The sequence below is a fragment of the Mus caroli genome, chromosome 2 (assembly GCF_900094665.2).
Source record: "Mus caroli chromosome 2, CAROLI_EIJ_v1.1, whole genome shotgun sequence".
Taxonomy (NCBI): domain Eukaryota; kingdom Metazoa; phylum Chordata; class Mammalia; order Rodentia; family Muridae; genus Mus; species Mus caroli.
Window position 1 is genome coordinate 51,032,529 of NC_034571.1, and position 23,926 is coordinate 51,056,454.

General features: G+C 37.5%; 1 pseudogene; it reads right to left on the bottom strand.

Annotated features, from left to right (window-relative positions):
* Positions 1-21,579, bottom strand: part of LOC110305986 — a 61,345-nt pseudogene extending 39,766 nt beyond the window's left edge.
* Positions 21,580-23,926: the final 2,347 nt, after the last annotated feature.

Below are 23,926 nucleotides of genomic sequence, written 5' to 3' on the forward strand. Positions count from 1 at the left end.
ACTTTTGGGATAGCATTGGAAATGTAATTGAGGAAAAGATGTAATAAAAAATATTTAAAAAAAAACAATGACTTAATCAACTCTTGTCATCCACCAAAAACATCTTAGAGAGTGGAAGAAAGAAGTTGCTCAGTCTACTAGCAACTTTAGATGGTCAGTACAATATGTAACATATTTATCATACTGTTTAAAGAAAATCTCACTTCATATAGCTATAACATATTTGTAATAGAAGTAAAGTTCAAATGTTAATCATGTATCATACTACAAAAGCATTTTAATTTAAAGTGCTGGCAAGAATCACCTGTCGATGATGTCAGTCACTTGTAAGACCATGAGTCAAATTTTGTCTAGAACTTGATTTATAAAATAAAAGTTTGTGGAAGCTCATGTTACTATCCATTATCATGGTATTGAGGTTTGAATGGCAGTGGCTTCCATATACTCAGATTCCTCAATTCTTAGTCTCCAGTCAGTGGAACTGATTGGGACAGGTTAGGAGGTTTGGCCTTGTTATAGGACATTTTGCCTTGGAGGAAATGTGTCACTAGGAATTCATTTTGGGGGTATCAGAAGCCAGGCCCACTATCTGTCTCTGCCTGCTGCCTTCAGAGCCTGTAAAGATTTCAGCTCCTGCTTCATCACCTTGCTTTTCTGTTTCCCAGCTTGATGGTCATGGATTAACCCTCTAAAAGTATACTGAAGCCCCTCATAAAATGCTTTATTTTATTATTGTTACCTTTGTCATCTTGTCTCTCCTTAGGAATAAAACGATTATTAAGAAATCAGATTTTGATGGCTTCATGCACTATCTACTGGCTGTGTTCAATACTACTGAAAGAAACTCTAAGCTTTGCAGTTCTATAAATGTTATCTGTCCCTGTGAAATTGACTGCTTCTTCCTGACCTCTCTAATGCAGACCTAGTTAGACCCTTGGTAGGAAAAAAAGAGTAACCATGAGACTTGTGATAGAGGCATCTGGGGAAAGTGATACAACAGCCTCAAATTCTCATATGTAACCAGCTAGCAGCTTCCATTCCTAGATGCTGATGATATAAGACTGAAGACTAAGCAAAAGACCTCATCTCAGGCAAAAGAGTCAAAATGAAATGTGTGAATTCCTCAAAGCAATAGCTAGAGTCAGATGTCAGTGCAATTTAGGCACAGCTCAGAATGCTGTCAGGAATGACTAATTAGCTGTATTAGGGCACAAGATGACATGAGCAGGCAGAGGGCAGTTGACAGAGCCACAGAATAATTATAAGTATGGTTAAAAACCACATACAACCAGCACCTGTTAGCTGCTGCCATACTGGCTGCCAAATTCTTCTTATATATGGCTTTAAAGCACAAAAAATATTCCAGAACACCTTTTTATAGCACCAGTCATCTCCATATTGCTTTTTCTAAGATCTGTGAAGCTGGCAAATCCTAAAATCTGTGATGTAAATTTGGGAGAGCTGTTAAATAATGTTAATAAGAGAATGGACATATGATCCTTACGTACAGGTAAGAATTATTATGATACATGATTTTTTTTTTTTTTTACTTTTCAATAGGCCCAATTCCTGTCTCATACCAGATGTGGTACCGCAGCAAGAAGAGACCACTCTGTGGTATGTTGCTTGTCCATTCCTTTGGTAAACAAAGTGCTTTTGTCTGAAGCATAAAAGGGATCACAAACTGTATATATCCATGTGAAATGGAGAATAGTCACTCACTAATAGGTTTTATTTTTAGACAATAAAACCCATAAATGTTGCCCCAAAAGTAGCATGAAATGTGCTGCATTCCATAATTATCATATTGGAAACACAATTCTGGTCCGACAGAATGATACAGAGGTGCCTAGTATGTACTGGAGTTATTGGTAAGATGAAAGTTCTTTTATAGAGTGGAAGTTTGGGTATATAGTATATCTGTTGTTTAACAGATACATACTCTACTGAAAATCCTGTGCTCTAGAGAAGCCTATTGACTTAAAAACAAAGTTGGTGATCAAAACATGTTTTATTGAGATTTTGGAAAGTCCCAGTTTTTTAGTCATGATTGTATGACTAAAATTGAAGAATAAATACATGACAATTATTTTATGCTTTTTATGTCATGTAAACATTATCTCTTAGAATGATATTGGTAGAGGCTCAGCTCATGACCATAAGACATCACATAAGTATGCACTCAGGACTGCTTGTCATGCACTGGGTTCCGTGAGGCCCTAGGTTCTTTTAGTTAGAAACATCTTGCAGCAGCACATTTTTGTATTTCAAACAAAACATTCGGGATTATGTCAAGAGAAGAAGAAATCTCAGAAGTATGTTGTATGACTATGTAAATAAAACCATATGTCACTCAGCTATTGTATTGGGGTCACTTCTCTTAACCAGAACTATAGAACTATTATGGTAATATGGTGATCAGGCATCACTCTTGAGGGAATTTAAGAATGCTATAAGACAGATAGGGAAGGGAGGCACTGGCTTCCTAAGAAAATACTCCCTTTCCCTATGGGAAAATGACAGAAAGGGATGAACACATGAGCAAGATGACATGGGAAAGGGAAGTCAACACAGAACTCCTCTGGTATTCTACCAAATTCAGCTCCTCTCCCATATTTAAAGAAGCTCTTAGTTTGTTTTAATATAATGACTACTTTTGTTCTTTCTCCATATTTTTATTACCTTTTCAGGACATCGAGGGGTTTGTTGTCTCAAGGAATGAATTTAGCTATCATCTGAGTTCCCATATCACACTGAAATAAGAAAAGTCTAAATTTGTTTTACAAACAGAGGGGCAGGTATGTGGATGCAAGCTAATGCTGAATGGCTAAAGATGTGAGGTTTGAACTTTTGTCTGATGGTTCCAAAGGATACTGATGTATCAGCAGTGCTGAGTGGCTTGGCTATCTTCTCAAAGGCCTAGTGGCACAAGAATAAGGCATTTAAAGATGAGCCTACTTATGAATATGGGAGCAAATCTAGTGCAAAAATTCATGTCATATATGAGAAATTATATACAGAAATTTTACAATGAAATAATCATTGAGAAAACATGAAAACAACATGACAGGTTAATCCTTATGTCCAAATGTCTCAGAACTCTCATTACAGACACTTCCATATAATGTGGTGGAAGAGATGGGATAAACAACTGAATTGTATGATGACTAACTCAGTTGTCAACTTTATGAGATCTAGAATCAGCTAGCAGATAGGCTTCTTGGAACAGCTGTGAGAGATTATCTTTATTTAGTTAATTGACATGGAAAAACATGTCCACTGTGAATGTCTCCATTTTCTGTGATGGAACCCTCCTGTATAAAAAGAAGAAAATGAGCTGAGCATAAAGCTTCCTTTATTCTGTATCCTGATGGTGGATGTGATGTGATCAGCTGCTTCAAACTCCTGCCATCTTGATGTCTCTACTCTGATGGAATCTATGCTTCAACTATGAGTCAAAGCAAACACTTAGCCGGGCGTGGTGGTGCACGCCTTTAATCCCAGCATTCAGGAGGCAGAGGCGGGCAAATTTATGAGTTCAAGGCCAGCCTGGTCTACAAAGTGAGTTCAGGACAGATAGGGCTATACAGAAAAACCCTGTCTTGAACCCCACCCCACCCCCCAAAAAAGCAAATGCTTTATTCTTTAAGCAGCCCCTTTCCCAGAGTATTTATCATACTAATAGGAAAAGAGTAGCCAATAGTGATCCGAAAAATGTGGATTTCTTCATTGCAGGCTAATTTTTGGCCGTGTCTTTGGATTTCCCATTTATAGCAATAGACATTAATATTTCATTAACATTTTTCCTAGGTAAAGTAATTTGACAGTACTAAACTTAAATAAGCATAGCTCCCGAATCAACAATTTCTAAAAACATATTTATAAAATATTTCTGTATAATTGAAAATCAGTATGTGATTTGGCATTTGTATTAGGCAAGCCAAATTATCAGGATGTAGTTTAATTTTCAATTCCATTCATAATTTTATTTTATCCCCTTCTTTTTTCCTGATTTCTGTTTGATAGCTATTGTTCTGCATGGAGTTTCACACTGATGAAGATGAAACAGATATTCTAAGTCACATGAAAGCTGGCAGCTTACCACACCTGAGCTTAGATAGCAGGAGGTTTCTATTACTCTACTTTTATCTTTACATCAATGCTGTTGAGAATATGTACGATAAAAGAGATGATTGTTTCCAAGTTTACTGTGAATTGATCTGGATCAGGAGATTTCTACAGCAAAATAAAATTTATGATATGCATGACATGCAATTTCTGGTTTTGAAAAATGAAAAAGAAATTTTTTAAACAACTGCTTAGGAAAGGAGTTTGGAAATCATTTAGAATTTTGAATTATGAGTTTAGCTTTGCTTTAAAGGGATTTTTTTCCCAGCTGGAACCAAATTCTATCTCCCTTAAGAAAGGGAAGTAGAACTCAAAGAATCATTAACTTATGAATAATGAATAAGGAAGGTTTCTCAAAATATTATTTTATCCAAAACCGTAGTTTTGAAAACTATAAAACTGTGCCCTCATTACTAAGTGATTCAGCAGCTATTTGCTGGTATTGCTCTCGATGGTTTACCTGGAGGGTTTCTCTTCTTCCTTCCCTTTCCTACTTCCTCTCTCCCTCCTTACTCCTCTTTTTCCTTCCTTCTTTCCTTCCTTCCTTCCTTCCTTCCTTCCTTCCTTCCTTCCTTCCTTCCTTCCTTCCTTCCTTCCTTCTTTCTTTCTTTCTTTCTTTCTTTCTTTCTTTCTTTCTTTCTTTCTTTCTTTCATTCTTTCCATTTCTTTCTCTTAATATGACTTCCATACCAGAACATTGTTTTTATAATCCTTCTTTGCTTATTTTTCTATTTTCTAAGTTAGTTTTTAAAGTTTGGTGAAGTTTATAGTATTTTAAAATATTTCACAAGTAGACTTTAGCTGTTTTGACTGAAATAAGCTCCTATTTTTAGAAATCATAGAAACAAAAATCCCTGGAAATTTGGATTTCATTGCTTTTTAGAAAGAGGGGGAAATTCTGTATATTGTAAGGAAAGGGAGAAAAATGGTCAAATTCATTAGTTTAGAATTTATTGTTATGATTTCCATATCAAAAAAGGTTCATCTTAATTTGTAGAAAGAAAATAGAGCATTGCAGAGCATAATTATGTCCTCTGCATTTTCTTTTCTGATTACCTATTATCACATATTTTGAAATTAGGTATGTGTCATACTGAGATAAATGACATTATATGTAATTTTATGCTTCAGAATAAAATCTAAGTTAGAATGATTTAAATTAGAATGATTAGTGAATGTATATATATATATATATATATATATATATATATACACATATATGTAAGGAATGTTTTTATGTGAGTGTTCACATAGGTCAGGGATAGAGATTCTCCCAGAAGGTCTTTTATTGTTAAGAATTTTTTTCACTATCCTGATTTTCTATATGAAATGGAGAATCGCTCTTTCCATTTCTCTGAAATTTTGTGCTCAGATGTTGATGAGGATTGCTTTAAATCTATAGATTGAATTTGGTAGGGTGGCCATTTTTACTATGTTAATCCTACCAATGGTCATCCTGACTTACTATACTACTTACTTTTCTGTTATTGTGCTAAAATACCACAATATCAAAAACTGTTTATATAAAAGACTTTATTCTGGCTTACAGTTCCAGAGGGAAAGTCCATAGTAGTAGAGATAGCACAGCACTGGTTCAATGGGCGGATCACAATTCCATCCACATACAGAAGCAGAAAGGGGAACAGGAAGTGGAACCAGGTTATAAACTCTCAAAAGCCAACAAGAGTGACACACTTCTTTCAGGAAGGCTTCAACTTGGAAAGGTTCCATAGCATCCCTAAAAGCACCACCAGCTAGACACCAGGGCCATTATACAATACTGGGTGTCAACTATATTATGAAATCTAGGTGTAAGCCTCCAAAACCATATAGTATTTTAATTTTACCTGCATATAAACCAGGACTAGCTCAACTATGCCAGGTTTTACTTGGCATATCAATATCATCTGCGAGGAAAAACTTGACTCTCTCCTTGATAGTTTGTTATCAACTTATAGGAGCCCTGTGCCAAGTATTTACTGTGATCTGAATCAAGGACTGGAGCAAACAAGCTTTCTTAAAACACTAATTTTGAAACTTACATGTCACTTTTGTTTTACTTCATTTACCAGAAAAACTCACAAGACCTGTCTCATAGATTTTAATAGTTAAAAAAGAATTTCTATTGTTGTTCCACCTATAGGGTTGCAGACCCCTTCAGATCCTTGAGTACTTTCCCTAGCTCCTCCACTGGGGACCCTGTGTTCCATCCAATAGATGACTGTGAGCATCCACTTCTGTATTTGCCAGGCACTGGCATAGCCTCATATGAGACAGCTATATCAGGGTCCTTTCAGCAAAATCTTGCTGGCATATGCAATAGTGCAAACTTTATATGCCCCAGTACAGGGGAACACAAGGCCCAAGAAGTGGGAGTGGGTGTGTAGGGGAGCAGGGCGGGGGGAGGGTATAGGGAACTTTCGGGATAGCATTTGAAATGTATATAAAGAAAATATCTAATAAAAAGTAAAAAATTAAAAAATTAATAAAGAATTTCTAAAGCCAGACAATACCCAGATATAAAAGTAGACTATACTCTTAGAAAAAAGGAGCTGTTGAACCACAGTTCTTCTGAATTATTGGGTGAAAAATAGAACCCATTTTATAAATATACTGTGGTTGGTTTGGTTGATGATGATATGGCAGCCCCTGGATCCTACCAGGAACATTGAAGAACCTTGAATTACTATTGCATAGTGAATATGTTTTCACCCCATTGTTGGCATTATTGCTTACTTGAAAAATAAGATGCATTACTGCTAACATCCTTCTAGAATTTTTTTTTAAATTTAGAGGTTCAGAAGTTAAACCCCTTGTTTCATACATTAATTTCTAAAACAGGCTCAGTTGTACAAAAGAAAAAAAAATCAAAGAAAGTTGTGAGAAGATAAAGAATGAAGGTAAAAGTACCCAGTTTTGGAGCTGATAACTGTCTTCCTATTCTCCTGAGACACATTCATAATCTCTGGTATCTAGCTCTTGGGATCATATTGAACAGCATAAAGTGGCTTTCTATATTTTAATCCCTGATTCACTTCCTTGCTACCTTTCAAATAAAAGATTAAAAATAAATTTTGAGTGTTTCTTCCAGTAAGTCACTCACATTTGTATTTTACATCTCAAGGCAATTAAAAATGTACTCTAGTTTTGTTTGAAATATTTGTTTAAAAATGAACCACTAAAAGTAGGTAGCAATTAATGAACACTGAATACAGAGCATTTGAAGTATAAACTTAGAGGCAGAATGTCACCTAATTAGTCATATCACTTTTAAAGAATTCTCTCATGCACCTTAAGGAGCAGTCACATTACTGTGTGTCCAAGCTTCATTAAATGGTAATAAGTATGGATGGGATTTGGCAATGTTTTCTTGTCATTAAGTATAATTCATTTTCTCTTTAATATGAGTTTTTTTTACTACAATCATTTTTTTTAATTTTTAAATTGTTTCTGAATTTTATACTTGGAGTTGATATTCTCCAACCCAAATTTGTAAGGTTCCATAGTGAGTTATTATGTTCCCCATTATTGACATGGTGTAGGAATTTCTAATACTTTCTGTCTGGTTTTGTATGTCTTTTTAAATAAGAATATTTACCTCTCTCACTTGAAAAATGTTTTATAAACTTAAGTATATCACTGATATTTACATAGGAATTAAGTAAATGTTCAAAGGCTTGGCCTATAGAAAATATATATCTTGTGGCTTCTAAAATTTGCTTATACCTTAAGTTCTTAATTTTCATAATTTTTACATTAAACTTTTAACAATTTTCCACCTACTGAATTCAAAAAGGCACACTCGAATTGTACTACTAGAAATAGCAGACAAAAATCTGATCTTTTAATTTTTCTAATAGATAAGGGTATTCAGGTATTTTTTCTCCAAATTTAACTTCAAGGTAAAAATAAAATTTTATGGAGTAGTATTTCATTTTCAAGAATACTTAACTTCATCAGGAAGTTCTAGATTTCAAGGGTGCCTAGGAATAGACTATCTCAAGCAAACTCATTTTACATTAATACTACATTTAAATGCAAAAAACATATTACATTTAAAGCCAAAAAGGCGATTGTCATAGAGTACACTCTTAAGAAGACTGGATAGTAGCCAAAGAGGACCCTGAGTTGATCCACATTTTAGGAAGGCTTTATACTTCTTTTTCTAAAATCTCTAGAACTGACTTCTTTCCTTGAAGTAAATTTTCCTGACCTAGTGATAGAAAGGCCCAAGTGAATAAGTCGTAAATTTAAAAAGCCTCTGGCTTTGTCTTGACTTGTTTTGTTTACAAGAAAGTCTCCAGTGATAAAGGAATCTTTTGACTTTCAGAACAGTTCACAATGGCATGGCTTCACCAATGACCAGAGATAGATTCCCTTCCTCTAGTTGCAATTGCTAATGTTACTGTTATTATAGTGGAATAGGTCATCTTCAATGACACCAAAGCCTGATAATAGGTAACTAGATACTTAACAAAAAATGTAAGGCCAACAGAAAAGTATTCATAAGAAAAGAATAAAATTACTGCACTGAATAGGGACATATTTGTCACAATGTAGGGCAACAATAATAAAAGAAATTAAAAAAATTAGTAACATAATATAACTTAGACTAATGTTACAAAATTATTTGTTAGAATAAAAAGAAAAATATTTTGATAAAAATAAATTATTCTATTGACAGGTAAATTAGAGTTCTTAATTTTTCTAGATATTTAAAGGTTATTTTTCTTAAAACCATATCTTTAAAACTGTATTATTATGGGACTAACAAAAACCTATTGTTCCTTTACAATGCTCAAATGGAAAATTTGGAACACCAGAGAAAATTAATGCCCTAGTGTTAACTAATTAACATTAGTTAATGCAGGCCAAAGATCTTCCTCTCCAAATGACAAAATAAAGCATTAAGGTAGTTTGGTTTTTGTTTAATAACTCAGTTGTCTTTATAACTTCCCAGTTTGTTTTGCAATTGTTCTGACATATGCATTTAAAAGTATGTTTGTGTTTTGCTTTATTAACTCGGTTGTATTTTAAAACTCCCCAGTTTTTTGTGTAATTTTTCTGACATATACATTTGAAACCAGATATCTGAACGTGCTCTCATAGTTTTGCAACTTTTAAAATGCTAGTTAAAGAACCTTACAAAATTCAGAGATTTAAGCACATCAAAATAATGACTTTTTCTCAGCTTATTTTAAGAGCCAGTGAAGCTCAGTTATAAGCAGTATAGATTGTTAAAATAATATATACCCAGTAAAAGCAGAAAATACTAACTGTGCCAGTGTCTTTTTTAGTAATTAACTTCACCAAAGGCAGAGCCCACCATGCACTTAGAGATTGTATCGTCTAGGTTAGAGCTCCCTCGTGTGGCTCGATTAGGAAAGTCATATAGTCTATGTAAAAGAGTTCCTAAATGTATGAATTCACAATATTTTTACTATTCAAAAACATTGTGAGAGATGTTGAAACACAACTTCTAACGTTGATTCTGTACATCTGTAAAATGTGATGATTTTAAGGTTTTAAAATAAACCGGTCGTGATCACAGACTTTACATCAGCCAAATGAGATAAAAAAAATTTCTCTATATTGTCTTCAAGAGAAAATTAGTTTTGAAGAATGTGAAAGCTTATGTAAAATAGCACACTGGCTTGTTTTTCTTGCCTGTACTAATTGAAAATGTGTGTTTCCATGTCAGAATTATGAGTTCAATCCTTAAAACATATATTTTGTTCTTTATTTTGTTAACTGTTTGGTACCTGACATGAAATTAAGTTTCTTCTGTATTGAGATAATTAGAGGAGCTATTTGCTTCTGATATTGTAGCCTTTATATTTTGTGAAGGTATTGATGATAAGAATTGTGATCTAAAATGACACTAAAATGACTCAGCTATCAATTATAGCACGATTTTTTTTTTCATTTTTACAACATTGGTGTGTTTAACAGGACTGCAGGAGCTGGAGCTTGAAGATGACCACCAATGGAAAGGAGCCAAAGGCCTGTTTGCTCTACTTAATGAATAAACGAAGTTATAAAGAATGTTGCCTCCAAAGGATGGGAATCCTGTTACCACAGTACAGTTTATTGTCCCCAAATTGAGGCACTTTGTAGAGCCAGTTTTCTTCTATTTCGATTTAAATTAACTGTCTCAGAAATAAATTAAAGTTCAATTCTCTATGCCTCCACAAATGACTAATTAGCCTATCTAGTAGTTAAATTTACCCTATCCCAAAAAAGTGACCAATTAATATATCTTGTAGTTAAAATATTAAGCCTATATTTTTTATTAGGTATTTTCCTCATTTACATTTCCAATGCTATCCAAAAAGCCCCCCATACCCTCCCCCCCCCACTCCACTACCCACCCACTCCCACTTTTTGGCCCTGGCGTTCCCCTGTACTGGGGCATATAAAGTTTGCAAGTTCAACGGGCCTCTCTTTCCAGTGATGGCTGACTAGGCCATCTTTTGGGATAGCATTGGAAATGTAAATGAGGAAAATACCTAATAAAATATAGAAAAAATAATTAAGCCTAATACACTGGCTGTTATCTCATAACTCTAAAATTTAAATATCTGACAGGCATGATGGAGAGGTGTTAGCTTAAATCCCTCTACAACTTCTGTTTCTTAATAGCACTATGAATCTAAATGCCCATTCATAAGTATCATTGCGATCATGATACAGATACATGGTATTGGTTTTGAAATTGTTAATACCCCACTACACTGCTGAATGTTCTGTCAAGATGTAACTGGAGGATGAGACTTGCAGCTGAGATCCCAGCTACTGCTCTATTGAGACCAAACTGTTAGTGCTATGTATAATTCCACATCATATAAAACAACGATTTCTCACACTTTGTTTCTCCTAAGAGACTCCAATTTGCAGATGTGGAGTTTGCTTGGCACTAATTTTGAACATTTTTTTGGTTGGGCTATTTTGGTTCTGTTTTCATTTTATTTTGTCTCTACGGTTTTCCCTTGACATATTAATAAGATTGAAATTATTAAAAAGAAAGGAGGATCTTTTTTCTTCTGGAACTGATTTAGAGTTAAGCAAGGGTGATTGAGAGAGAGGTTCTCATTACCAATCTGTCATAGGAGATTCTTTATTCTTAAGGAATAAAGAAAGGAGCAACATTTTGAAGAAGGAGGAGGCAGCCATTGTAAGAATTTGGAGATTAAGCTGTGCCTTCATTTGAATTTCAATAGATGTTATTTGTTATATACAAGGTGTCAGTGTAGACAGTAATAGTTTATTTGCTCAAGATGATACCATCCAGAAATTAATAGCCTGTAATCTATAAGATACAATTCATATGAGAAGGTTAAATAAACAGGATCCAAGACACTGAGAACATTTTTAAATTGCCTAGAGAAGCTGAGTCCGAACCCATAGGCTATTTGTACAGAGAAGTCTATACCCAATTTTTGTTTTGTTTTGTTTTGATTTGATTTGTTTTGTTTTGTTTTGTTTTTCGAGACAGGGTTTCTCTGTATAGCCCTGGCTATCCTGGAACTTACTTTGTAGACCAGGCTGGCCTCGAACTCAGAAATCCTCCTGCCTCTGCCTCCCTAGTGCTGTGATTAAAGGCATGCGCCACCACGCCCGGCTCCTTTACTCAATTTTATATAAATCTTTAAGCATTTTTCTGCCTTATTTCATCATATACCTCTGCTGAAGTATTAACCCAGATAGAACAGGTTTCATGAAGAAGGTACCATGTGTCTCCTACTTCTGTAATAGGAAGATCTAGGTCCTGCGTGTTCTGTAAGACTTTAGGGTGTTGAAGCTTTGTTACTTGGTCTCTACAGCAAATACCATGGATATTTCAGGTAGACTTTAGGAAGAGAAAATTGTTTCTGATATTAATGTTTATAGCCAAGACTCGTTGGCTGAAAGAGTCTTCTAAAGTTTTGTTGTAGCTATTACTCCAAAACTGGAAATGCCAGGCCTTCCTGGAACTTTGCTTTTGTTATGTTTAAAACAAAGGTGAGAAGACAGAACATAGATTGTGAAAAGCATTAGAAAATGATGTATTAGTTGGGGTCCTTTAGGAGAACAGAAAAAGAATAAATCTAGAGAGAGAGAGAAAGATTTATTAGAATAGTTTGCAGGTTGTGATCCAGATAATGGCTGCCTATAAATGGCTGGTCCCAGAATCCATTAGTTGTTTAGTACTTGAGGCTAGGTATTTCATCTTTTCTTTAGTACATGCTGGAATCCTGAAGAAGTAAACTCTACTTTCAGTGAAGGTATGGACTTGCTATGAGGAACAAAAGCAAGCAGGAAAATAGAGTAAGTTTCCAAACTTCTTTCTTTCACATCTTTTATAGAGACTGCCAGCAAAAGGTGTGGTCCAGATGAAAGGTTGATTTTTCTACCTCAAAGGATCTGGATAAATGGTTTATTTTGCTATCCAAAGATCAAGATTTGAAGTGTATCTTCCCACTTCAAATGATTTAATTACAAAAATATCCCTTGTGGTGTTCACAGTCATTTGGGTTTTAGGTAATTCCAGATGTAGTCAAGGATCATATAATAAAGAAATTGAGGAAAGAAAATGAAAATATCTGTACAAACACATTCTTAACAATCATTCGTTAAAGGTCTGGTTCCTTTATCATCCAGCCAAGACTAGGCTATTATAATTTGTCAGTGACTTTAATCAAAGGACATGGTACCACTAATGGATGCCCTGAAGTATACTGTGCTTTCCAGAAAAAACATAATCTTTCTAACCTCCCTTGTGCATAATCAATCCAGTTTCCCCTTGGTAATCTGGAACAGTCATCTCTTCTGACACTGTTTCTTTCATAGCCTGTTGTATTAAAGCATCAGAAGACCAAAGTGGCCAGTAAGAAATCCGAACTTTCTGATCAATGAAATTTCTGTTGTGCATCATGGCAAGAGCACCCCTCCACCACCACATCTGAGCCAACACTTCTAGCTCAGAAGAACTTAAGGTTGTAGAAACAGGAAACAAAAAATTTCCTACTCAGTTACTCAGAGTGATATAGAGTAGAAATATCTCCTACCAATCCTTTGATTCTTGGACTGGACCCATAGATGCTGAATATTGGAGAAAGCATACTTTATATTTAATAATGATTGAAAAAGCATTTGCTGCCTCCTAGAGAACCCTGTCTTAGGCCTCCAGGTTTCTGCAATTTAGTTGGTTATTATGACTGAGTCTTTCAAAGACCATTCAATCTTTTTAACAGGCTATCAGCTTTATGATGGTAGGGAGTTGAATTTCATGATTGTGGCTTTACTGTTGCACTTCTGTGACTGTGAAGTGGGGTTTTTGGTCAGAAACCTGTGTGTACTAGTATGACAGTGGATGCTTAATTCTACAAGTCTGTGGATGGTGATTGGGAGAATCACTGTATTCAGGAAAGGCAAATCCATAACCATAAGTTTCCAGTAAGGAAATAGCATTGTCCTTTCCATTGAGGAAATTCACCAGTGCAGTCAATCTGACACCAGGTCTCTGATTGGTCACACTAAGGAATAGTAACATATCTGGGACTCAGTTCAAGTGTCTGATGTAGACATATCTGGTACTCAGAAGCAGCTATAGACAGGACAGTCATGCTCAGTGTCTGTCAATATTGTCCAGCCCATATTTAGCCTCTGCCTATGTCACCATGATTCTACGTGATTATTGAATTGAATTCCTCCTCAGCTGAAGTCACCTTTTGATGAGCAAAGGACTCAAGTATCTTAAATTACATTACACATTTGGAGAGATCTATATACATACTTCTTCCCAGATGTCTTTCTTACCAATTATCCAATCCTGACTATCCAGCCACTTGATTGGCTACATCCAATCAGTGAACAATCACACATCTGTGCATTTCTTCTTCAAAACTGAATGTACAACCATGTGTAATGTCCATAGTTCTGCCCCTATGAAGGTTTGCCTTTTCATGTGTCCTTCAGGACAGCTACAGCCATCCACTTCTGGGTGGTGCCTGCATACCATGCAGAATCATCAGTAAACCAGACTTGCTCATCCTCTTCCTCAATCAATCAGTTATAAGACATTCCTCAGGTAACCTAGGTGCATGCTTTGCAACAAACAAAATTATAACAGAAGTATAAATGTTAGGTATTCAGGAAACTTTTTCATCTTTTTCATGTAACTTGCTTGTCCATTCAGGATCTGCTCAAGTACAATCATGTAAAGGGTACTTGATAATAGATTGCTGTTGTTCATGTTCACTTTCTGACTTGGTAGGTGCATTACTCAGAGTTCTCTAAAGAAATAGAACTTTTAGAATGAATGATGTCTCTCCAGTTGTCAGAGTCAGCAGGAAAATGCACTGCATGAGGAATGAATAAAACTTGGATCAGCTTGACTTATTTAGCAATCATTGTTTAGCCAACTTCCAGAGTCTGACACCAGATCATTTATTTCAGCCATATTTTAAATACAATACAATGTTGGAAAAGAAGGTTTTAATTACAATTAACTTAACTCTACATATGTGACAAAGCTTAAGACATGCTTACATTGAAACTCTTCTTTTTTTATTATATATTTACTTTATTTACATTACATATGTTGTCCCCTTTCCTGGTTTCCCCTCTGAAAATTCCCTATACCCTCCACCTCCCCCTGCTCAACAACCTACCCACACCTGCTTCCTGGACTCTCTTCCCACTGATGCCTTACAAAACCATCCAATGCTACATGTGAAGGTGGAGCCATGAGTCCCTCCATGTGTACTCTTTGGGTTGATCATTTAGTCCCAGGGAGCACTGGGGTCCGGGGTGTCTCATTGGTTGATATTGTTGTTCTTCCTATGGGGTTGCAAACAACTTCAGCTCCTTGGGTCCGTTCTCTACCTCCTTTATTGGGAATTCTGTGCTTGGTCCAGTGGAAGGCTGTGAGGATCCACCTCTGTATTTGTCAGGTACTGGTGGAGCCTCTCAGGAGACAGCTATAACTAGATTCTGTCAGTAAGCACTTGTTGGCATCCACAAAAGTGTCTGGGTTTGTTGACTGTATATGGGATGGATCCCCAGGTGGGGCAGTCTCTGGCTGGTCATTCCATCAGTCTCTGCTCCAAACTTTGTCTCTGTAACTCCTTCCAAGGGTGTTTTGCTCCCCCTTCTAAAAAGAATCAAACTATCCACACTTTGGTCTTCCTTCTTGAGTTTCATGTGGTTTGTGAATTGTATCTTGGGTATTCTGAGCTTCTGGGCTAATAATCACTTGTCAGTGATTACATACCATGTGTGTTTTTTATAATTGGGTTACCTCACTCAGTAGGATATTTTCTAGTTCCATTCATTGGCCTAAGAATTTCATGAATTCATTGTTTTCAATGGCTGAGCACTCCATTGTGTAAATGTACCATATTTTCTGTATCCATTCCTCTGTTGAGAGACATCTGGGTTCTTTCCATCTCCTGGCTACTATATTTAAGGCTGTGATGAACAGAGTAGAGCATATGTCCTTATTTCATTTTGGAGCATTTCTGGATATATGCCCAGGAGTAGTATTAGTGGGTACACAGGTAGTATTTGTCCAATTTTCTGAGGAATCTCCAACCTTGTAATCCCACCAGCAATGGAGTTTTCCTCTTTCTCCACAACCTCACCAGCATTTGCTGTTGCCTGAGTTTTTGATCTTAGCCATTCAGACAGGTGTGAGGTGGATTCTCACGGTTGTTTTGATTTTCATTTCTATGATGACTAAGGATGTTAAACACTTATTTAGGTGGTTCTCTGCCATTTGGTATTCCTCAGTTAAGAATTCTTTGTTGAGTTCTATACCCCATTTTAAAATAGAATTATCTGTTCCTTTGGAATCTAACTTCTTGAGTTCTTTGTATATCTTGGATATTAGCCATCTATTGGATGTAGGATTGGTAAAGATCTTTTCCAATCCACGGGTTGCCTTTTTGTCTTATTGACAATGTCCTTTGCCTTACAGAAGCTTTGAAATTTTAAGAAGTCCCATTTTTTGATTCTTGATCTTACAGAACTAGTCATTGGTGTTCTGTTCAGGAATTTTTTCCCCTGTACCTATATGTTCAAAGCTCTTCTCCACTGTTTTCTCTCTAAGTTTCTGTGTATCTGATTTTATGTGGAGGTCCTTGATCCACTTGAATCATTTGTTGAAAATGCTGTCCTTTTTCTACTAGATGGTTTTAGTTCTTTTGTCAAAGATCAAGTGACCATAGGTGTGTGGGTTTATTTCTGGGTCTTCAATTCTATTTCATTGATCTACCTGCCTGTCACTGTACCAATACCATGCAGTTTTTATCACAATTGCTCTGTAGTACATCTTGAGTTTAGGGATGGTGATACTACCAGAAATTCTTTTATTGTTGAGAAAAATGTTCCGCTATCGCTATCCTAGGTTTTTTTTGTTAATTCAGACAAGTTTACAAATTGATCTTTCTAACTCTATAAGGGATTGAGTTGGAATTTTCATTGGGATAGCACTGAATTTGTAGATTGCTTTCTGAAAGATGGCCATTTTTACTATATTAACCTTACCACTCCATGAGCATGGAAGATCTTTCAATTTTCTGAGATCTTCATTATCTTTCTTTAGAGACTTGAAATTCTTTTGTTGTTGTTTTGTTGTTTTTTGTTTGTTTGTTTGTTTGTTTTGAGACAGGGTTTCTCTGTATAGCCCTGGCTGTCCTGGAACTCATTTTGTAGACCAGGCTGGCCTTGAACTCAGAAATCCGCCTGCCTCTGCCTCCTGAGTGCTGGGATTAAAGGAGTGTGCCAACACATTTGGCTGAGACTTGAAATTCTTATCATATAAATCTTTCACTTGCTTAGTTAGAGTCACAACAAGGTATTTTATATTACTTGTGACCATTGTGAAGAGTGTTGTTTCCTTCATTTCCTTCTCAGCCTTCTTAACCTTTCTGTAGAGGAAGGCTACTTTTTTTTTTTTGAGTTAATTTTATATCCAGCTACTTTGCTGAAGTTGTTTTTCAGGTTTAAGAGTTCTCTGGTGGAATTTTGGAGTCCCTTAAGTATACTATCATAGTATCTGCAAATAGTGATATTTTGACTTCTTCTTTTCCAATTTGTATCCCTTTGATCTCCATTTGTTGTCAAATTGCTCTGTGTAGGACTTCAAGTACTATACTGAATAGGTAGGGAGAGAGTGGGCAGCCTTGTCTAGTCCCTGACTTTAGTGAGACTGCTTCAAGTTTCTCTTCATTTAGTTTGATTTTGGCTCCTGGTTTGCTGCATATTGTTTTTACTATGTTTAGGTATGGGCATTGAATTCCTGATCTTTCCCAGAATTGTATCATGAAGGGGTGTTGTGTTTTGTCAAATGCTTTCTTAGCATCTAATGAGATGATAATATATTTTTTTTCCTTTGAGTTTGTTTATATAGTGGATTTCATTAATGGATTTCCATATATTGAACTATCCCTGCATCTCTGGGATGAAGTCTACTTGGTCATGATGGATGAAAATAAAAACAGAAACTGAGGAAATCTAAAAAATTCACTAGATCCTAGTGGATCCTACTACAAAAGCCAATACTCAACATAACTGGAAAATTTGGATAAAATGGACAATTTTCTAGACAGATACCAGGTACCAAAGTTAAATCAGGATCATATAAACAATCTAAACAGTCCCATCCCCTAAAGAAATAGAAACAGTCCTTAATAGTCTCCCAACCCAAAGAATCCCAGGACCAGATGGGTTTAGTGTACAGTTCTATGAGACCTTTAAAGAAGACCTAATGCCAATATTCCTCAAACTATTCAATAAAATAGAAACAGAAAGTACTCTACCCAATTTGTTGTATGAAGGCACAATTCCTCTGATACCTAAACCACACAAAGACCCAAAAAAGAAAAAGAACTTCAGGCCAATTTCCGTTTAGAATATCAATGCAAAAATTATAAAATTCTTGCAAACCAAATCCACAAACACATCAAAACAATCATCTATCATGATCAAGTAGGTTTCATCTCAGGGATGCAGGGGTGTTTCAGTATAGAGAAAGTCTTTGCAAAACACATATAGGTTCTATGATTAAAAGCTACTGTTGACTCAGAAGTTTTGTTCAACATCTAGAGAAAATGGCTGAGGTAAATATAATATCTATGGGAGTCAGGATTTACCTGGACTAAGACAATGTAGAAGTCACTTAGAATATTGTTAAGTACAAATGATCTCTCTTATAAGGACAGGCTTAATAAATTTAGAATTTGTTTGATAAGTTCAGCAAAATACCATGCCAAGTATGATAAGCTGGTAGGCAGGGTTTGGATTATATCAACCTCATCTTCCAATGTGCTTGGTAAAAATGAACTATGAGATTATCTTTGTGGAGCTATTGATGGTGAGGCCATTCTTACCAAGTTAAGGTCACAGGGTGCCCTTGGAATTATCTAGTGATTGTAGAGGGGTGCTGACTAAATGACCTTAGTTTAGATTGTATTTGGGACAACTCAGATACTGACAGAAGACATGCATCATTTTGGCGCAAAACGTTCTCTCTAATATTTTTTGTGTTTTTCATATGGGAAGAGATAGTTTTTAAACTGCTCTGTGAATTATTTCTATGAAGTTTCAAAGTTTATATGTGTGAAGATGAGCTTGGATAAGAAGGAGAACAACTGCAGTAAAGGAGAGAGGTAGGTGGATAACTAAGAGGAAGAGAGGCTAGAGAAGGAAAAGAGGAGAATCATTTAGGAGTTCAGTGGCTAATGCCGAAGAAGCAGGGGCTTGTACAAGCACACATGATGGGGGTAAGGATATCCTAGGAAGCAGGGCTTAGAGGAATGACCCATCCAGCAGGTCCAGTTATTCGAGGGTCTCGAGGGGACCTTCTCCTAAGAACCAAATGGGGGAAGGGAGAGATGGAAACCAAGTGCAAGAATGACATGGAAGCAGTCTGAGCAGCATCAAGGTCTCTCTGTATTCAGCAAGGCTCAAGGCTTAAATGAACAAGCAAAAGGGGAAGTACTTCTCAGCAGGAGAAATGGGGCAGCAGAAATGCACAAGCAAAGGAGGAAGTACTTCTCAGCAGGAGGGAAGGGGAAGCGGAAATTTTTCTTTTGGCAACTACACGGGGAAGCAGGAACTTGGTGGTATCAGGGTACATCTTGTGGTCAGGACATCTGGCACTGACTTAGGGCTGGAACATTCTGTGGTTGTTCTCATAATGGTGCGTTGGTGGCCTGCTTTTGACCCCCTTTTCTTCTTGGGGAGAGAGGCCCAATTTGGAGATCAAGACAATAGAGTTGTCTTAATAGCTCTCAACATCTCCGCCGTTTTAATATTTTTATAAAGGCATATTGTATAATAAATTTGTAGCCACATTTTTAACGACCACCTAAATGTCTGTTTGCTCACCGGGTGATTCTCTAAAATCACGAAGGACCCAAGAACAAGTCATCTATGAGGCTTGGATTAATGGTTCCAGTCTGTTGGGTATAACCTGGGCTAGCCAAGGGATTTAGGAAATGAAGCAAGCTCCATGGGTAGAGGTAGAGGTCTGATCCCCAGTGTGCAATGTTAAGGGCTATGTACAGGACTGACTCTCAGGCCCACAGATTTTCACCCAGAGTAACCCTGACCTGCTCCCGTGCTTTTTTTCCTGGGTGAAGGACCCTAAGGCACTCAACTTTCATGCAATCAGACATGCCTCTCAGAGACTGTCTAACAGCTTCCAGACTAATCTCTGTGCAGTACTTAGTCTTACAACTCTCACGGGCGATGGCTTCAAGTTCCAATTTTTCAATGTGTCTAGCCTGGGATGACTGTTTAGTTTCCAATGTGGCAAGAATGTATATTACCATGTCAGAAGCACAGACTACGGCAATCTAAAAATGAATCGTGGCATGAGACTGATGGCCGAATTTAGGGGGAGGGGAATGATCTTACTTAAGCATTTTATGGAAATTGAGTCTCTCTCCCTGAGAAGAGGGTGATGAAGCGGTATCCATGTCTGACTCTTCTCCAGTAACCTGCTTGTTATTGCCAATGTCCAGCCAATGGTAATGAACTGAAACAGATGCACTTGAAAGAGATGAATCAATTTGAGATTTAACAAGTTGGGTCAATTTCTGAAATGCCCAAGGACCGAAGGAAATCAATAATAGGAGTCCCAATAGTGGCCCCAAAAGGGAAGGCAACAAGGTTGAAAGCCAGGGGGAGGTTGAAAACCAATTTTGGTACCATGACTCTTTTTGTTCTCTCTCTCTTTTTCTTTTTTCTAAACTGGCAGTAACCTTGGCAATGCTATCTTTAACTAATCCAGTTTTATCAACATATATGCAGCATTCTTCCTTAAGTGCAGCGCATAAGCCTCCTTGTTGTAGAAAAAGCAAATCTAATCCCCTTCTATTTTGAAGGGCAACTTCTGAAAGGGAGACCAAGGAATCAGTAAGATCATCTAGGCCCCTTTTTATATTCTCTATATCTTGGCTAATAGCCTCATTGAGCAGATGGTAATTGTACGCATTCTGTTGAGACGACACAAGGGCTGCGATTCCAGTCCTGGTCCCAGCAGCACCCAGGCCAAGAAAGACCGCTGAACCAAGAGACAATAATCTCTATTATTTATAAAATCTTGTATAATAATGTACCATGTAGGGCCTGTGGAACATGCCAAAAATGTATCATTTGGAGCAAGAAGATAAGAATACCCATTTTTATTTACTCTAAACGTGTTATTGCAAATCTCTAGCAAGGGCTGCCATGGAAACATGCCTGGGCCCAACACACAACTTCCTATCCCAGAGAGTTTTGTCAAAGTAAGCTGAACTGACTCGAAGGGGAGCTGGTTGGCATCTGAAAGCAGGGTAAAATTTCCAAATAAGGCTATGCCCTCATAAAAGGGTGGGAAAGCAAAAAAGCACATCCAACAATCTTCAAATTCTGAGGCATTATCTCTTTGTGTCTTATCCAGCAAAGCTAAACCAGAAGCATTTAATATAGACCACAGTAAATCAGTGGAAGAGGGGGGCCCCACAGGGAGAGTGAGCTGAAATAGGGTCGTAGCATGCCCCGGGGCAGGAACAGTGGGGCAGGTACCTGAGAGTTGAGGATTGCTTGGGGATATAGGGTGGTGTAACTGGGGATTAGGCCCTATAGATGCTTTATATTTGTTGGCGATTTCCTTTTGTAGTTTAATCTTGAATGTCAATCCCCAATCTGTGCCCTCTTTATATATGCACAACCCCCAAGAGAATCCTCTCTTGGTCCAGTCAGCAGTCCTTGCGGCTGTTGTAAAGCCAATTTGTAATGGGTTGAACCACTCTTTTCTAGAAGAATTGGGGGAACAATAGCTATTAAGGGGTTGTTTTCCAGGGGCAGTGACTTTGGAATTGGGGTAAAGTCATTTAACTGTGACATAATCCCAAGAGGAGGATGGGGTCCAATGCGTATCCCCAGTGGTTTCACAGCCCCAAGAGGTGCAGTAAAAATCATTTTCATAGCCACATTTATAATTTAGAGATCTATCTCGATGAGTTTCCAGACAGACATATATACCTCCGGTGTGTAAGGCCAGAGCAGCAGGACATATATCACTGCTGCAACCTGGATCAATCTTTTTATCACCTGTGTTAACTGCTGTTAATTGAGGCATATAATAATCAGGGGTGCCCCAGGCGGCGTCTGCACCTAATGCGAGGACACGATGTCTACTTCTAACATGGGCCAATGGGGCTGGGCACCAATCTTGGAGCTGGAAGTAACTATATCTCCGGCCTGATTTTGAAGAATCCAGGTATAGTTGAAAACCTGATACGTCGGGCTTGTCCAGCTGTTGCAGTCACAACCAGCATCATCAATATTGTGAGAGATCTATCCATGTTGACCCTACAAGAGAAAACATGAAACATCTTCTCAGCACCACCCTGGGTGGTATTAAATGGCTTAATTATTCTTTCAGGGAGCCATCTGGCTCCCCTTCCTTGGAATTATAGATGCAGGCTGAGCCTTTTGCCCAGATGATGATGGGGTCTGGCCCATTCCAAATCCCTGTAAGGGGATCTTTCCATAGTTCTTGAGCATATTCTAGACTGGTTTTAGGATGCCAAAGTCGGTCAGCTGCTGAGCAACTACTTATGTCTAGTGTTAAAAAGTTAAGCACAAAAAGCACATGAGACAGTAGCTGTTTTGAATTTCCCTTAAGGGTGTAGACAGTCTTTTGGGCCCCGAGCTTAATCAGGGTATTCTTTAAGGTCTTATGGGCCCTTTCAACAATTCCCTGCCCCTGAGGGTTATAGGGAATTCCAGTAATGTGCTTGATCTGTAATTGTGCACAAAACTGTTTAAACTTAAGACTGCTATATCCAGGGCCGTTGTCTGTTTTGATAATCTTGGGCTGTCCCATGACCGAAAAGGCATACAATGAATGATTTATAACATCTTTGGTAGCTTCTCCAGTGTGGGCGGAAGCACAGAAAAACCCACTGAAGGTATCGATGGACACATGCACAAACTTAAGCTTCCCAAAAGATGGGATGTGAGTTACATCCATTTGCCAGAGTTCTCCGGGGACAAGACCCCATGGGTTAACTCCTAAATGTGGTTCTGGCAACAGGGTAAGACAATTTTTGCACTGCTTAACAAATTGTCTGGCTTGTTCCCTGGTTATGTTGAATCGTAGTCTGAGTGTCTGTGCATTGAGATGATGTAAAATATGGGCCGTCTGAGCCTGTGACAGTGGGTCAGGCTTAATACTAAGGCATGTAAGCCGAGTGGCCTGATCAGCAAGATCATTTCCCTGGGACAAGGGTCCAGGAAGTCCCGTGTGGGCTCTAATATGCCCCACAAAAAACGGGTAGGCTCGACTTCTTATGAGCATTTGTATTTTAAGAAACATCTGAAAAGTGTCAGTGGTGGGTTGAATACTAGGGACCACCTATAAAGCTCTCAAGGCCCTTACCACATAATGGCTATCTGAATACAAGTTAAAGGGAGATGAGACCGATTCTAACACTTGTAAAGCTCCTAGGAGCTCCACCAGCTGGGGCGAGGTGTAGGTGGTCTCAATGATTTGGTGTTGTCCTTCAACAACTATAGCAGTCCTTCCATTACTGGACCCATCAATGAACAAAATTAAGGCTTTGGATATAGGCTGCAGCTGGGTAACATTGGGGAAGACAAAAGGGGTAGTTTGCAAAAACTGTACCAACCTATTGGCTGGTAAATGTGTATCAAAGGTTCCCTGAAAGGAGGATAATAATATAGTCCACTCATCAAATTGTGACTGTAACCAAGAAAGCTGCTCAGAAGAATAAGGTAAAATAACAGTATCAGGGGCTTTTCCAAAATGACAGTTAGCCATCTTGATTCCTAGGATAATCACTTTACATATAAGAGAAGGATAAACAGGGAGAACTTTTGAAGGTGTGGCTGGCAAATGGATCCAGAAAAGGGGATTATCATCTTGCCATAATAGGCAAGTGGGTGCAAAGGGTGTGGAAAAAACTATCAAAGACAGGGGTTGAAGGGGGTTATAATAGCCCATGGTTTGTTGATTAATGGCTGACTCTACCCTCTGGAAAGCCTCTAGGGCAGCAGGAGATAAATTTTGCGGGGAGGTTGGGTCAGAATCTCCCTGGAGTATATCAAAAAGGGGCTTTAGATCTCCAGTAGTTAATTTTAAATAGGGATGTAACCAATTTATATCTCCTAGCAACTTTTGGAAATCATTTAAGGTCCTCAGCTGTGAGGTGTGGATAGCTATTTTCTGGGAATGTACTCTAATGGGTTCTAATTGAAAACCTAAAAACATAAAAGGGTACTGAACTTGAATTTTATCAGG